The sequence below is a fragment of the Gymnodraco acuticeps genome, unplaced genomic scaffold, assembly GCF_902827175.1.
Source record: "Gymnodraco acuticeps unplaced genomic scaffold, fGymAcu1.1, whole genome shotgun sequence".
Lineage (NCBI taxonomy): Eukaryota > Metazoa > Chordata > Actinopteri > Perciformes > Bathydraconidae > Gymnodraco > Gymnodraco acuticeps.
The window spans coordinates 199,746-215,081 of NW_022991196.1; the positions used below are offsets into that span (position 1 = coordinate 199,746).

Consider the following 15,336-nt stretch of genomic DNA (forward strand, 5'->3'; position numbering starts at 1 on the left):
AAAAGGTTTCAAATATCAAAATATGTATAAAAGGAGTGGAGCTGTCTTTTTATGAAAAGTAATTAAGCTCGCTCCGACTTCTTTCTCTTTTTTTTAATCAAAAAAAGCTAACTATTCAGTCAGACATCAATTTATTATAAAAGTAAAGCAAGTAGATTTTCAAGCACTTTCACCAAAATCCAAGCACTTTTCAAACCTTGAAAACACCACATGAAATGTACCCGTACGAACCCTGTTTTTAAGACCCCGCGGACACCCTGTTAAAACAACTTCAATTTAAATCTTCAGTGGATCCCTTTCAGCGGCCAGAGACACGTCTTAACCACAAATTAAAATAGCCTAACAAATATGGATTGAAGCAGAATACAAATCAAAAACATGTCATTTTTGGAAATGCGTATTCCTATTTTTCCAGTATTATTTGTTTTACTTTTGGTCTTAACGCCGCAGTTATTGGAAATCACACATTTGGTTCAGACCCATCACTGGAAAGCCCATGAATGATAACCCAGCCACACAAACACCTGACTAATAGCTCTTTTTTATTAACAGACATCATGAAAATGTCGACAGTAACAAAATTGTTTTAGTTTCTTTTTAATGACTGATTTTAAATGCCATTTTCTTAATCTCTTTAATTTTTTTGAATTGCCTTGTGTTGAAAAGTGTGTTGAAAAGTGCTATAGAAATAAACTTGCCTTGCCTTGCCTAGTCCATTAAAAAAAAGTGGGTTTGGATTGACAAGACTCCTCCCACAAAATAACTTAATGAGGGGGAGGGTAAAAGAAAGGGGGGGGGGGGTTGTGCTCCGACACGTAAATGTATCTGATATTTCCTCCTTTCCTTGTATGTTACTCGTCTTAATGCGTTAGGAAAGACCGGCTTACAGCAGCTCAGTCCCATGTGACCCTCAGACCCAACCCTGTCGAGGAAAGGGGAATATCCGACACATTTCACACGGTATTAAAATGGGGGCGACTCAGCAGGATCAGAGTTCCTGAATGATCTGAAAAACACTTCAGAGATGAGAAAGAATATCTGACTGCACGGTTACGTTTGTCTTTGATCACTACCACACAAGCCACACACACCTACGTTTCGTGTTTCACTGGCATCATTAAAAAGGGATGTTTGTGTTTTAAAGTAGGGTTGTATAAAAGTGTATTACCTACAGTAGATGACGATATTTCCTCTGCTTAACCTTGCCGTCAAACGAGGACCCAAAGCATTTTGTGACGCTCTCGCCAAAGCCAGACGCCATCGATAAAAGCAGTGATTTTATAAATCGCAGAACAAAAAGGCGTTGCTGTTCTACTTCTACCTCTATCAGTTAGTTATTTTGTGTAAATCGTGTGACGTCAGTGAATCCAAACTAACTATTTTAAACACTAAAGTCACAAAATACCACCAAAAAAGCCGTACTAGTTGAGGCAGCAGAAAGCGAGAAACTTCTGTTTTCAGCGATGTAAAAAATAACTGGTTTCTGACGATGGAGTTTGGTGGCTTTTAGAGAGCAGTTACTGTCGGTCATACCTGAACTATGGATATGCGACAACCCCACACACAATCTGATCTATCCCTTTCAGTCAGCAGGCTACTTTATTGATCCATTTCATAGGACGACCCCCCGAAAAACAGGCTGGTAGGAAACACAATAAGCGAACAGAGAAACAGAAGCAGACACGAAAAAGTGAAGCACCATCAGAAAACATGATAGTAGTGAATTAAGAGAGGGGGGGGTTATATACAGAGGGAGGGGCTGTCAGCGTGTGCCTTTGTCAACAATACAGGTCACCATGATTACATTTTTGCAAATCCAGCTGCTTAAAGAACATTAAAGGTAAAAGGGGTTTCCCCAGGAGGAGGAGTGTGAGAGCAGGGGCTGCACGCAGACCCCCAGAGTGGATCTGAACACACAGATCAAGAGGGATAGAAAACGTCAACTTGTCCTGCAGGCATGGCTGAACTCTGCTCCCGCTACCCCTCACTTCCTTTGAGATAGACACAGGTGACAAGGGTGGAGGGACATGGACAGTGTTACGAGACAGGAGCCTTATTGTAGACACTGTAGTGTGTATATATATATATTATATATGTGTGTACTGTGTATGCAAGGTGTGTGGATGTGTCTCCTCATGTCATGTGTGTGTTACATGTGTCTCCCTTTGTGGCAGCAGTGTGTTTAGGCCTCGCTCTCCCCCGCTGACGAGGTGTTCTGCACCTCCTCCTCCAGGATGGGCACGATCAGGTTGTCCTTGGACATCAGGTTGTACTTCATGACGAAGCGCGTGAACCGGTGACACAGGAACGTCTCGTTCTGTAGGCAGAAAAAACAGATCAAAACAAGGTCAATCTGGCGTTCTGATTCATTCAAGTCATTTATGACTTTTCCTGCAGCACGTAGCACGGTTTAAGCTTTCTGCTTTTCCACTAGGGCTAGTTCCGGCTCAGGGCTACTTTTTCACCTTTTTTCTGGCCCTCCAAAATGGAGGTTCTTACCGGGCCAACAACCGGGCTGCATATGCTAAACCACTCTCGACTGCTGATTGGTCAGAGAGAATCGCTGGCAAGGGGGGGCTACAACTACAACACAATGAACATATTTAACCGTGATTTAATTGTAATACACGTTTCAAAATGGTAATTGACATGATCGTTTCGGTAGTGACTAAATGGAATGGTAAGCAGGTAAATCCCACCATTTTGAAATAAATGTGTTTTAAAGTCTGAAATTCAGTGTGTTACTTTAAAGGTCTCTTATTATACTATTGTTAGGCATGTATTAAAGGTCTCAGATATATAAAAAAACATGTCTATGAAGTGTTTTTCTCAAAATACCAAACAGATCATGCATTCTAGCCTCATCCCCCTCTATTTCAGCCTGTTACTAAAGTGCTGATTCTAGGTCAGTAGCTTCAAACGTTCACACTTCAACATGAGGCATGTTGTGAGTTAAGATTAAGCAATAAGGTTGAGGGAATATGATACAACCTTGAGAACAAAATACTGTGGTCACTACCGAAACACTGGATGTTTTGTAAAAAATAAAGTATATTGACTTATCAACTAAAATGAAATGATACTGATTGGTTTAATGCAATGGTTCTCAAACTTTTTCTGTCAGGCCCCCCCTTTGGAGAAGAAAATAAGTCGGGCCCCCCCCAACACAAATAGTCAGGCTCAGTGGCGGCGCCAGAGATTTATTTTGGGGGGTGCTGTAGGGTAGCTTGACGTTTCATAGAGGGTGCTCAAACATTTAGGGTTTCCCATTAATGTACCGGGCGCTACAGAGGAATGTTCTACTCAACACTTCCCCACGCAAATACACAGTGTGACTGTTACAATGAAGGCTCGAGGCATATAGGTGTAAGCAGGGGTAAAGTGCTATTTTTATAGGTGGTGTGTGACCTCACATAGGGGGGTCCGGGGGCAAGCTACCCCGGGAAGATTTATTTTTAAATATTGAAGTTAAAAGCATCAATCTGGTGCACTTTGAGAGCAAAATGAAGAGCTCTATGGATACCTCTCTCAACACCCATTTGAAACAGAACTGTAAACAGATTTACTATTTCTTTATGGATATTTTACAAATCATTCCCCTTTTAAACTTTATTCTTGTTTCACTGTCATATAGTATTTCATACCTGTTTTTATTCTCCTATTTTTTATAACTATAATGATCATATAAACGTGTGCCTCGGAAATAATTGTTTACATTAATGGTGACCAAAACGTTTGAGACCCACTGAGATAACACTGAGAGTCCTTTAGCTCACTGAGCCTCTCAGTCTGACAGGAGAGGACTCTCCTCCACCTTGTTGTTGAAAAAACTCCTTATATCCGTTAGCGTAGCTCGCTAGCACCAGAAGCTAACAACAACGATCTCCGGTACCGGTGCGTTCTCTCTCTCTTTCGCTCGCTCGCGCACACACACACAGAGCCGAGCTTTAATGAAACACACAGACCCAGACGTAATAGTACTGCATCATATAATTTTCGAATCAATAATTTTTCAATTTATGATTTTTTTTTTTTTTAATCTTTTTTTTTTTTTATAGCCATTTTTCCTCCTGGTCTCTCGTTGCCCCCCCTGGCATACCTCTGCGCCCCCCAGGGGGGCGCGCCCCCCCACTTTGAGAACCACTGGTTTAATGTATGTTCAATTTCAACAATCATCAACTCTGGAATCAATATGATCAGTGTTATGCATTTTACAAAGAAAGTTTGCATTAACATTTTTATGATTTGTATAAACTTTTTTGATTTGATTAAAAATTCACTTTTATTAATTTAATTGTGAAAACCCTCAAGAAATATTTGTTAAAATACTTTTTAGAGAAGGGAAGGTAAAACAATCTTAACAGGCTAATATAATACTTGTTTACTACAGTGTATGTACTATGTTTCGGTAGTGACCATTTTTGCTAGAGGAAGAATATTCCAATACAGTCTGAAAATACGATGAAAAAATTTACGGTTCTTTTACTAGATATGTGTAATTTAGATATGGTACAAAATATAAATGGACAGAGTTTTGGGAAAAAAACATACAACATTTCAAAACATTTCCAACCTGACTTTGGTCCAATTCGGTAGAATGGCCCATATACAGTATTGATTGTCCTTCCTCCTTATCTTCCAACCATTTGGACGCAAACTTGCATTTCCCCATAACGATGTTGATAACAACCGGCGTAAACGGACCTTCGCGCTATCAAGCAGTGAGCGTGCGATGTCCTGTTCAGATGACGTCAAATCCAACGGGATGCCATCAATAAACTACACAGAATCACACTACACACCTACGCAATGATTACATTCAGGCAGACTGTAGAATACAACCTCTTTGGACCATTTATATAGTTATTGGAAACAACCGTTTATTACTTTTTAATAGCCATAATTTTCGATAAATTGATTTATCAACTTTTAATACTTTTTACAGGGTTCTTACACCTTTTCCAAGGTCAAATTCAAGCACTTTCAAGCATTTTCAAGGTGCATTTCAAACTTATCAAGCATCTTACAGCTGTTGTAAATTACATATTTATATACACATACTTATCCTCAAATGATTATTTCCCTACCTCACATTAAATCAGATGTTCTTTATGCTATGAACAACCAGATGTGTGTTTCGTGATAGCATTCTACATGAGGATGACAAAATTTAAAGAAAAAGAAAACGAAGGCGTAATATTTCAAAATGAGTGACCCATCTGTAAGTAGACTGGGCATCCCATATAACCTGGCTGAGCCAATATACAACAATCAGCCAAATAACTTTTCAATACATTCTTTATTAACATGTTGGAGGTCCTTAGGTTGGCAGTGAACATAAGGCTCTCCCAGGTTAGGCCAAAGGGTGCATTACATGCACACATATACTGTATCAACTCAAAGGTGAATTTTCCTTCACATTGAATCTGAGATTATGCAAATCAAATCAACTTTCAATCAGTCTTTGAGCTCCTTGAGTTGAAAAAGCAAACAGAAAACCTGCACAGAACACTGCACTGAATCATTCAAGGTCAGGCTAATAAGCATACAGCCTATAAGCCCCTGTCACACTGTCCCGAAATTGACACCCGATGGACACACGATAAAGGAAATGTTCAAATTCGGCTCTGATCGTAACAACATCGCCGCCATTCGTGAGGGCATCTTAAGCCATCGTATGACCGCCGGTGGAGTTTCTCAGGCTCCGGCAGCAACTTCGTGAGCGGCAACTTCGTAAGGCACTCGTGAGGGCATCTTGTCAAATCGTGTCATCTTGTTATCATCGGTGCCATCGGGCATTCGCCCCGATCAGAGTGAGGGCGAATGCCCGATGGCACCGATGATAACAAGATGCCCTCACGATGGCCTTACGAAGGGCAAAATTGACACACAAATTCAACACGAAAATGAACCTTCGCAAGGTCCTTCGGCTATTTTTTGGCATGCCAAAGATTTTGCCACCGCTCACGAAGTTGCTGCCGGAGCCTGAGAACTCCACCGGCGGTCATACGATGGCTTAGATGCCCTCACGAATGGCCCGATGTTGCTACGATCACAGCGGAATTTGAACATTTCCTTTATCGTGTGTCCATCGGGTTTTTTATTGCACAACAAAATCATGTAAATATATTATGTAAATAACCCAATTTGTTGTCTGTGAAACTGAAAAGGATATAATATATTATTTTGAAGGCGAATTGACAGGAAGTTGTTGTTGCTATGGAAACAACAACATGACGGAGAAAACTTAATATCTTCTACATATAAAGACGGAAAAAAGTAAAGAACAAAGTCTGAAGATATCAGTACAGTATCATAGTACTGTAACATAATTGTTTTTGTTACTTTTTTGCAGTTGTATGTCTTAAATGTAATGTAAATGTTGCCTTCGTGGTGGTTCGGGGCCATCTTCGTGCAAAATTCACAATTCCATATTCGTGTGTCCATCGGGTGTCAACTTCGGGACAGTGTGACAGGGGCTTAAGGGAGGGTCTTTCAGTTCCTTGAGTTTGTCCGTAGCTGTCTCTCCAAAGTCTCCAGATGTCTTTCCTTTTCCTTAGCAGCTCTTCCAAGGCCATTGGGCTTAGAGATGAAGCTTAGTTTTCTTTTATGCAACTGTGTACTTCTACTCCACTACAGTTCAGAGGTACATGGTTGTACTTCTACTCCACTACATGTATTTAATACCTTTAGTTACTTTACAGATGTGGATGAATGATGTGAAATATAATCAAGTGTTGTATCAGACTTAGTTCCACCTGGAGTAAATTCACCAGCTACCCTGCAGTATACAAAGTCATTCAAACTAGCTGCACCTTTCACCAGCTTTGAGAACACTTTCATGATCAATCATTATAAAACATATCATATATATTATTCTGAAATGGAGCCTCAGTGACCTTTGAGATATCACCCTCTTTCAATCCCAAGAAAACATTCCTCCTCAAAGACACATTCACCTCCGACAGACTTTCACTTGTGGACTAGAGTTATCCTGTGATGAACTCAAGGAACCACTATCTCCCCTACAAGCTTCCCCTTCCCTCTTTCCCAAAGTGCAGCCTCTCCTACTAATAGGTGCAGATAACTTTCACCTCATTACCCCAACCAAAAGAGTCTCTTTGGGTCCACAGGGGGCACCAATAGCCCTCCAGCTAGGTTCAAATAAAGATCTCACTCCTCACCCATCAGGGCATCCACGGGAACGCTCCTTCATACCTCAAGGAACTTACTCTCCTCACAAACCTCCAACCTCCATTCCTACAACCAACCATCTACTTCCCCCCCCCCCCCCCAGGACCAAACTCCGCACCATGGGGGGGCTTTCTGTTCACCTGTGGAATTCCCTCCAGACAAACTGAGGACTCCACAGACCACTGACTCCTTTAAGAAGGGCCTAAAACCCTTTCTTTTTTTAAAGCCTTTTATTAAACTTGTGTTTCTTTAAAGAATAAGTATATTATGCCCCTTGTAGCACTTGAGATTACTTTTAGCAATGAAAGGTGCTTACAAATTAAATGCATATTATTATTATTCTTATCATTAGGTTGGACACTCCAAGGGCCCCCCTATTCAGGAGCCATCGGATGCCCCCCAGAGTCTCTTCACCCCAACTGGAACCCCCGATGCCGAACTCAGTCGTCAGGTGGAAGAACTATGGCAGATAGGTGTCCTCCCTTTCAGGGAAGAGCAAGGCATCACCAGATCCAAGCGCCCCTCCAGTCCAGTGGACCCCCTTCCAGCAGCTCATTGACCGGGTCCTGCGTCCCACTCTCAGTATGCAGATATCCGGATGACTACATCGTTCAAAGTGAGATGTTGGTGCAGGTGAAGGCGGGGCTCGGAGCTAACCTGAAGAAGAGTGAGTTGGGGTATCTGGGGTCGATGGAGTCTCCTCTCTGGTGCCGGGATGGGTGGGAGGTGGTGGTAGGTAGCAGCAGGAGTATGTGCAACACATCTTTCTTCTCAAGAAAGCTTTAAGTACAATGGATTGTTTTTTGTTCATTTCATATTGAGGAGAGCTAACAGGAAGTCTCTCATCAGCTGCAGCCTTCTTCTTTATTTTCCAAAATGCCTCCGCGCTCCTCTTCACGTCTCAAACTCGCCCCGTGATGAAGAAACTGAGAACAAATCAAACCTGAGCTTGCAGATTTGTCTGGAACACCAGAAGCACGTGTTGAAACCTCAATAAATAAACTTCACACGGTACGACCTCTCACCTTTCTGTGTGTCTTCACTTCCTGTCACCTGAGAGGAGAGAGAGAGAGAGAATAATGATGATGATGAAACAAAGAGAACAGCTCAAATGATGAAGAGAGAAAGAAGAGTGTTGTTTTCCTCTGAGGTCACGCTCCATTAAAGAGTTCATATCTGGATGAATGGAGGATATGGTTTCAGTACTCACAGGGTCTTCTGGATCGTGGCTCTGATCGTCTCATCATCCTCTGATCCTGTAGAGACGAACACAATCCAACAGTTTGAGATCCAGTTTAAAATAAGTGTTTGTTCTTTGAGTCAGCTTCAGAGTCCTGATCTTCATGCTTTACATCCCATCATATCTCCTCTGCAAACACTACGGACTGCCACAGCTCTCAGCTGCATGACAGGAAGTAACCAGTCATTGGTCTAGAACAGGGGGGTCCACACTTTTTTCACCGAGGGCCACATACAGAGAAATATATAAAGCTCTGGGCCGCTCTCTAGAGGAATGTTGTCTCATGAGTTCAGTTATAAGTCAGGAAACTCACATGAAGGTAAAGGATGCTTGTTACTTGAAGATGCTTTAAGAAACAAAGAGCTCTCAGCTCTCCAGAGGGTTTACTTTATTCTGTCAGCAGCTCATTCCTTTAAAGCAGGAGCTTCACATTGATTATAATTACAGGAAGTATGAAGGTTTATTTCACGCTTGTTATAACAATAAGTTATTGGGCTTTTTCTTATCAAGTTAGATTTGTTAGGAAATGTTTTCAGCTTGAATTGACTGCATGTATTTTAAAGGTGGGCTCATTAACACATGAATACTACTGTGTAATATATGTGTACAATATATATTTAAGAAGTACAAGACAAGCAGAAGTTTCATGTGTGGGCCGTATTTCATTATACTTTCAGAATTGCTGAGGGCCGCATTTGGCCCCCGGGCCGCAGTTGGACACCCCTGGTCTAGAAACTAAAAACAATCCCATGAGAACAGACTACCTTTTCCCGCTCTTCTGTAAAACCCCATATGTCTGATAGAGAGTTGATACTAAAGTGTGGCTTGCATGTTCAGCTGGCCTTCTGTAGTTGATGGAAGAATGGAAGAGCCTGCAGTCAGTGGGTAACATCACTGATCTGTTTCCCCAGTGAGAGAAACACCTCCCTGAGTTTCATACAATACTGCTGAACCAGCAGAGACCCCTCACTGACCTGAGGGTCTCCAGTCTGCAGTCTGGACTCTCCAGAAGATCTCTCAGCAGCTTCTCTGAATCCTTCAGATCGTTGTCTCAGGTCACCTCTCAGATGGATGTTGGACTTCAGAGCTGAGGCCAGAGCAGAACAGCTGATCTCTGACAACTGCAGCCTCAGTCTGAATAAAGAGAACATGATGTAACTTTAGAAAACAATGTTCCTGTTTGAAATCACTCCAGGTTTAATAATCTGTTCAGAGTTAAACAGCGTTTCAAAGGTCTCCTATCAGGCTATCTCTACGCATATATTATGGGTCTCAGATATACAAATATATAAAAACATGTCTATGATGTGTTTTGCTCAAAATACCAAACAGATCATGCATTTTAGAAATCCCTCAGTTCCAGCTGTCAGAGAAGAGCAGGTTCGGGTCCTTAGCTTGAGGGGGAGCTAATGCCTGCTCAGAACTCTCCCAGCAGAAACTCAGCTAAATGCTGCCGTGATGAAACTCCACATCATGTTCCAAACCACATCAAGGATTCTCTCTGAAACAGGATGGAGCTCAAACTCTTTCTCTCTCAGGTTTCACACGAGGTGAGTTCCTTTTTACTTCCTGCTTCTTCACACACATGCTCTCTCCAGCACAGGTTAGCTCTGAGTGTTAGCATGCTAATGTAAACACTAGACCATATTACTTCCAGAACACGTCTCATTGTTTCTGACAGCAACGTTTCTGATTGGCCCGTTGGTGTAAAGCCCGCCCACATTTTAGTAATGGCGTCATGACGCAGCAAATCTGGATCAGCTCCGTTGTTCCCCCGTTTTTAGAGATGTGGGAACGGAGGAAAGAGAGAGGGGTTTGTTTCCTGACACTTTGTGAGTCTCCTGACACCGGGGACACATGGTGATGTAGAGAAGACATCACAAAGTGACTTTTGCATGATAGGAGACCTTTAATGTCAGAGATGATGTAGAAACAATCCACTGATGATCTGGAACTTTAACTTTGATCAGATGTTGATCAACTCCTTCATCTCCCTCACAGCTCATCAGTACTGACAGCATCTCCACTGACTCATGGAGCACAGAGTGAGTCAGTGGAAGCTCAAACACTCTCCCTCACACATTCACCTACTCTTTGTTATTCTGATCAATATTCAGTCTTTAGCAAAAATGGAAAAATCATTGTAATGTATTTGTAACGGAGGTGATCTCTGGGGCCATAGATCTCGGCCTCCGTCACGGATTGTGTAGCTTTGTTGGTGGCGAAATGTAGGTAGTGTGTGTGTCTGTATGTGTTTTAGTTTGTCTGTCTCTGTTTGCTGGTTTCATGTTAAAAGTGTTCCCCTTCCTTGTCTGTGGCTGTTGATTGTGTGCACCTGGTGCCCTGTGTTGCCTCCCCCCCCCCCCCACCTGTGTCTAATTGCTGATTAGTGTGTATTTAGGGTCTGTTGCCCTGTCTGTTTTGAGGCTGGGAGTGTGTGTGAGATCCCTGTGGTTGGTGACGGTGTGCACATGTTCGGCAGGATTGAGGCTGTGAATCTTTGTGTCACATGTTTATGAGGTAATAAATGCCCACACCGGCTTGTATTTTGGACGTTCTGCCTCTGTCTCCTTCCTTGGTCGGGCCGCTCAATTGTCAGCTTCACAGTATTTTTTTCAAATTCAGAAAATGATAAACACAAACAGATGAAGTTCAGTCAGTGAACTGACCTGAGAGCCTCCAGTCTGCAGTTTGGACTCTTCAGTCCAGAACTCAGCAGCTCCACTCCTGAATCCTCAGATCGTTGAAACTCAGGTCCAGATCTCTCAGATGGGAGGGGTCAGACTTCAGAGCTGAGGCCACGACTTCACAGTGAGTCTCTGAGAGTCCACAGCGAGCAAGACTATAATAAACATATATTACAACATGTGTTAAAAAAGAGGAAACATAATGACCTCAAGCATTTGATGAAAAACATATTTGACATGTTCTGATTGAGATTTTCTGTTAGTCCATTTTATATATAATATATATATAGTGTAATGAGTTGTCAGTGTGATCTGATCACAGGTCTGTGCTCCTGCTGTCACTGACTGTTACCAAAGAAACAGAAATTAAATAAATCACTTGACAATATTAGAGATGTACATATTTAAATGTTGATTAATATTTAGATGTGAATGATGGATGTTTTGTCTTCTCTGAGCATCTGGAAATGTATTGCGCACAAAACACAGTTAACAAACCAATAAAGTTTCAATATTTTAAACTGAATACCATCAGATGTTCTCACTGTATGAGTATTAAGACATAACTCTGGTATTGGTGGGATATGATATAGATCTGATTTTAAACTCTAAAACATTGTGATAAAAACGTGTGTGTTAATGATAAAGAAACACTAGAAAGTAATAATAACTGATAACTGTAAGTCCTGCTGTGTGGTTTGATCACATGCTGAGAAACCTCTAAAGTCCTTCATGTGTTTGACATGTCGCCTCCATCACTCAACATGAAGAGAGAACGCTTCAGTTTAACTATTATTATAAATAAATAGAAGAACAGTGTTGGTTTATTTTGCTCTCAGTATTTAAACAGCAGAAATGTTATAGTGTTTATTTGAATAATTAAACTCCTGATCCACATTAGTTTATAAAGTGAATCACATCTGGACTTACTTGCCTTCCTGCAGTTCCTCACAGCTGGAATCAGTCTCTGTTTCCCCTCATCTGATGTTTTGTACTGACTCAGGTCCAACTCATCCAGAACCTCCTCTGACATCTGCAGCATGTAGGCCAGAGCAGAGCAGTGGATCACAGAGAGTTCCTTCTCTGATCTGTTCTCTGACTTCAGGAACTCTGTGATCTCCTGATGTACTGAGAGGTCCTTCATCTCTGTCAGACAGTGGAAGATGTTGATGCTCCTGTCAGGAGAGATGTCACCACTGTTCATCTCCTTCAGGTTGTTGATGGCTCTCTGGATGGTTTCTGGACTGTTGTCTGTGCGACCCAGCTGGCCTCTGAAGAGTCTCTGGATGAATGTTAGTATGTTGTCTGTGAGACACAGCAGGCCTCCTAACAGACTCTGGTTGGACTCCAGAGAGAGGCCGTGGAGAAAGCGGACAAACAGGTCCAGGTGGCCATTTTCACTTCTGAGGGATTTCGCCATGGCTCCCTTTAGGAAGACATCCAGGGATGGGTAATCATGATCACTGTTATACCTGTATAGTCTCCCTGCAGGAAGTCTTCAGTACCTGTGTCTCTGTTGGTGTAACAGTGGAACATGTAGACTGCAGCCAGAAACTCCTGAATGCTCAGATGAACAAAGCAGTAGACTGTTTTCCAAAGATCACACTCTCTCTTTTGAAGATCTCTGTACAAACTCCTGAGTGCACCAAGGCCTCTGTGACATCAAGACCACAGCGCTGCAGGTCTTCTTGGTAGAACATGATGTGTCCTTTCTCCAGATGTTCAAACGCCAGCCTCCCCAGCTTCAGAAGAAGCTCCCTGTCAGCCTCCGTCAGCTGCTGTGGACTCGTCTCATGTCCCTCTTCATACTTCTGCTTCTTCCTCTTGGTCTGGACCAGCAGGAAGTGTGAGTACATGTCAGTGAGGGTCTGGGGCAGCTCTCCTCTCTGGTCTGTAGTCAACATGTGTTCCAGAACTGCAGCAGTGATCCAGCAGAAGACTGGGATCATGCACATGATGTGGAGGCTCCTGGAGCTCTTGATGTGAGAGATGATTCTGCTGGACAGGTCTTCATCACTCGATCTCCTCCTGAAGTACTCCTCCTTCTGGGCGTCAGTGAAGCCTCGTACTTCTGTCACCCTGTCCACGCACTCAGGAGGGATCTGATTGGCCGCTGCAGGTCTGGAAGTTATCCAGACGAGAGCCGAGGGAAGCAGCTTCCCCCTGATGAGGTTTGTCAGCAGCACGTTGACTGAGGACTGCTGTGAGACATCAGACACAACCTCATTGTTTCTGAAGTCCAGAGAAAGTCTGCTTTCATCCAGGCCGTCAAAGATGAGCAGCACTTTGCAGACAGCCAGCTGCTCTGCTGTGACCTTCTGTAAGGTTGGATGGAAAACATGGAGCAGCCTGAGAAGACTGTACTGCTCAGCTTTGATCAGGTTCAGCTCCCTGAAGGAGAGCGGGATCACCAGACTGACATCTTGGTTTCCCAAACCCTCGGCCCAGTCCAGAGTGAACTTCTGCACTGAGAAGGTTTTTCCAACTCCAGCGACTCCGTTGGTCAGGACCGCTCTGATGAGAGTGTGTTGGTCAGGTAGGCTCTAAAGATGTCCTGGCACTTGATTGGAGTGTCATGGAGGGTCTCTTTCTTGGAAGCTGTCTCCAGCTGCCTCACCTCATGCTGGGTATTAACCTCTTCACTCTGGCCTTGTGTGATGTAGAGCTCAGTGAAGATGCTGTTGAGGAGGGTTTCACTTTGATCAGTTCCTTCAGTCACACGTTCACATCTCCTCCTCAGACTGAGCCTATGTTCATCTAAAACCTGCTGCAGACCACATTCTGCTGGAAGAGAAGGAAACAGGAGAGAATCAGGAAATGCTTTTGAGAATATAACTGTAGAGGAAACTTCTGTGTAGCTATGCAGTGGGAGTCACCGACTCAGGAAGGAGACACGGGAAGAGCAGTAGCTTTGATGTCAAACACATGATGGTTTATTTGGAGTTAACGGCCGGAGGATTCACATCACAAGTCCAAGAGTCAGAGGTTCTGACTTCACGGTAGAGTTGCCACGTCAATTCTGAAGAACTCTACCCCAGACCCATGTATTTAGCTAGTTCAGAGAGCATCATCAACATGCTGCATAACAAGATAGAATGATAACACCTCTATCAGCTGACGCCAACAGGCAGGAACAGGGAGACAAAACACTGAGAGCACAGCAGCCAAGGCCTGTGCTCAGTCAGGACAGTTTGAACTGATACACTGGGTCAAAGTTATGGGCCTTGGAAAATATTTCCCCAACAATAACAATAAAACTTATAAAAACAGACTGAGTTTAAATGTTTTATAAACATTTTAATGTCTTTGTTCTTCAACAGAATACCTAATAAAAAAACAAATGAACCAGGAAGAGGAATAAGACGCTGCATGAGTTCGGCCTCTTACCTCGTACAGAGCTGGTCTGACTGGCTGTCTGCAGGCCAGCTCTGGTTCTGGGTCTTTCTCCACACTGGGGACAGGAGGGGTCTCCTGATGGAGGTCTCTGCTCCCAGTATGAGGTGATGCACTGTCTGCAGAACCAGTGTCCACAGCTGGTAGAGACTGGATCCTTCAGGACGTCCTGACACAGAGCACAGCTGGACAGCTGCTCCTCCACAGGAACACCACTCTTCCTCTTCCCTCTGTGGAGAGGAACACATCCTTTATAGCACTTTGCTTCAGAAGGGCTGATTCTCAGCAAAGGTACAACAAGTGGGCACTTTCTAGTTTGATCTTTAAAAAAAGGTCTATATAATATATACCCTTGTGATCAGGAAGATAGCTTACAGTTCACATGATCATAAAACCAGAGAGCCTCCTGTCTGGATTCATCACCCAGAGGAGCACATGTTCCCTGTATCTACACACACAGCTGTATTAACCTGGTTCACTATAAACCCAACTTAAGAAAATGCTGCCCCACAATGCCTTGCAGCCACAGCATTTGCCGTCACTCAACAGTCGGCCGTTCACGGAAACAACCGATTATGACCGAGAAATTATATCATGAAAGTTACGGTGCTTATTAAGCATTTTAAAACGTATGTGGTAAGTTGCCAAAGTGCTTTGTTCTGAACGTTCATCAGTATTATAATCAACAAGAGAAATATGAACGTTAGTTTTTACTGAAATGATCAAATAAAGTCAACATCTCACCGTCTTTACTGAGCTGTGTGGGGTTTGTTCAACTTTTAAAAGATGTTTGAATGGTGATATACACAGTGATAGATGTTA

At 42.9% G+C, this 15,336-nt stretch overlaps 1 long non-coding RNA gene and 1 pseudogene across 1 annotated transcript; both read right to left on the reverse strand.

The window, feature by feature from the left end:
* Window positions 1-801: 801 nt before the first annotated feature.
* Window positions 802-8,261, reverse strand: LOC117561252. Its single transcript, XR_004571322.1, has 2 exons — window positions 8,220-8,261; window positions 802-2,317 (listed from the first exon to the last, which is right to left on the reverse strand). It is a non-coding gene; the product is annotated as an uncharacterized LOC117561252 (long non-coding RNA).
* A 139-nt stretch (window positions 8,262-8,400) lies between these two features.
* LOC117561256 lies at window positions 8,401-14,778 on the reverse strand (annotated as a pseudogene).
* Window positions 14,779-15,336: the final 558 nt, after the last annotated feature.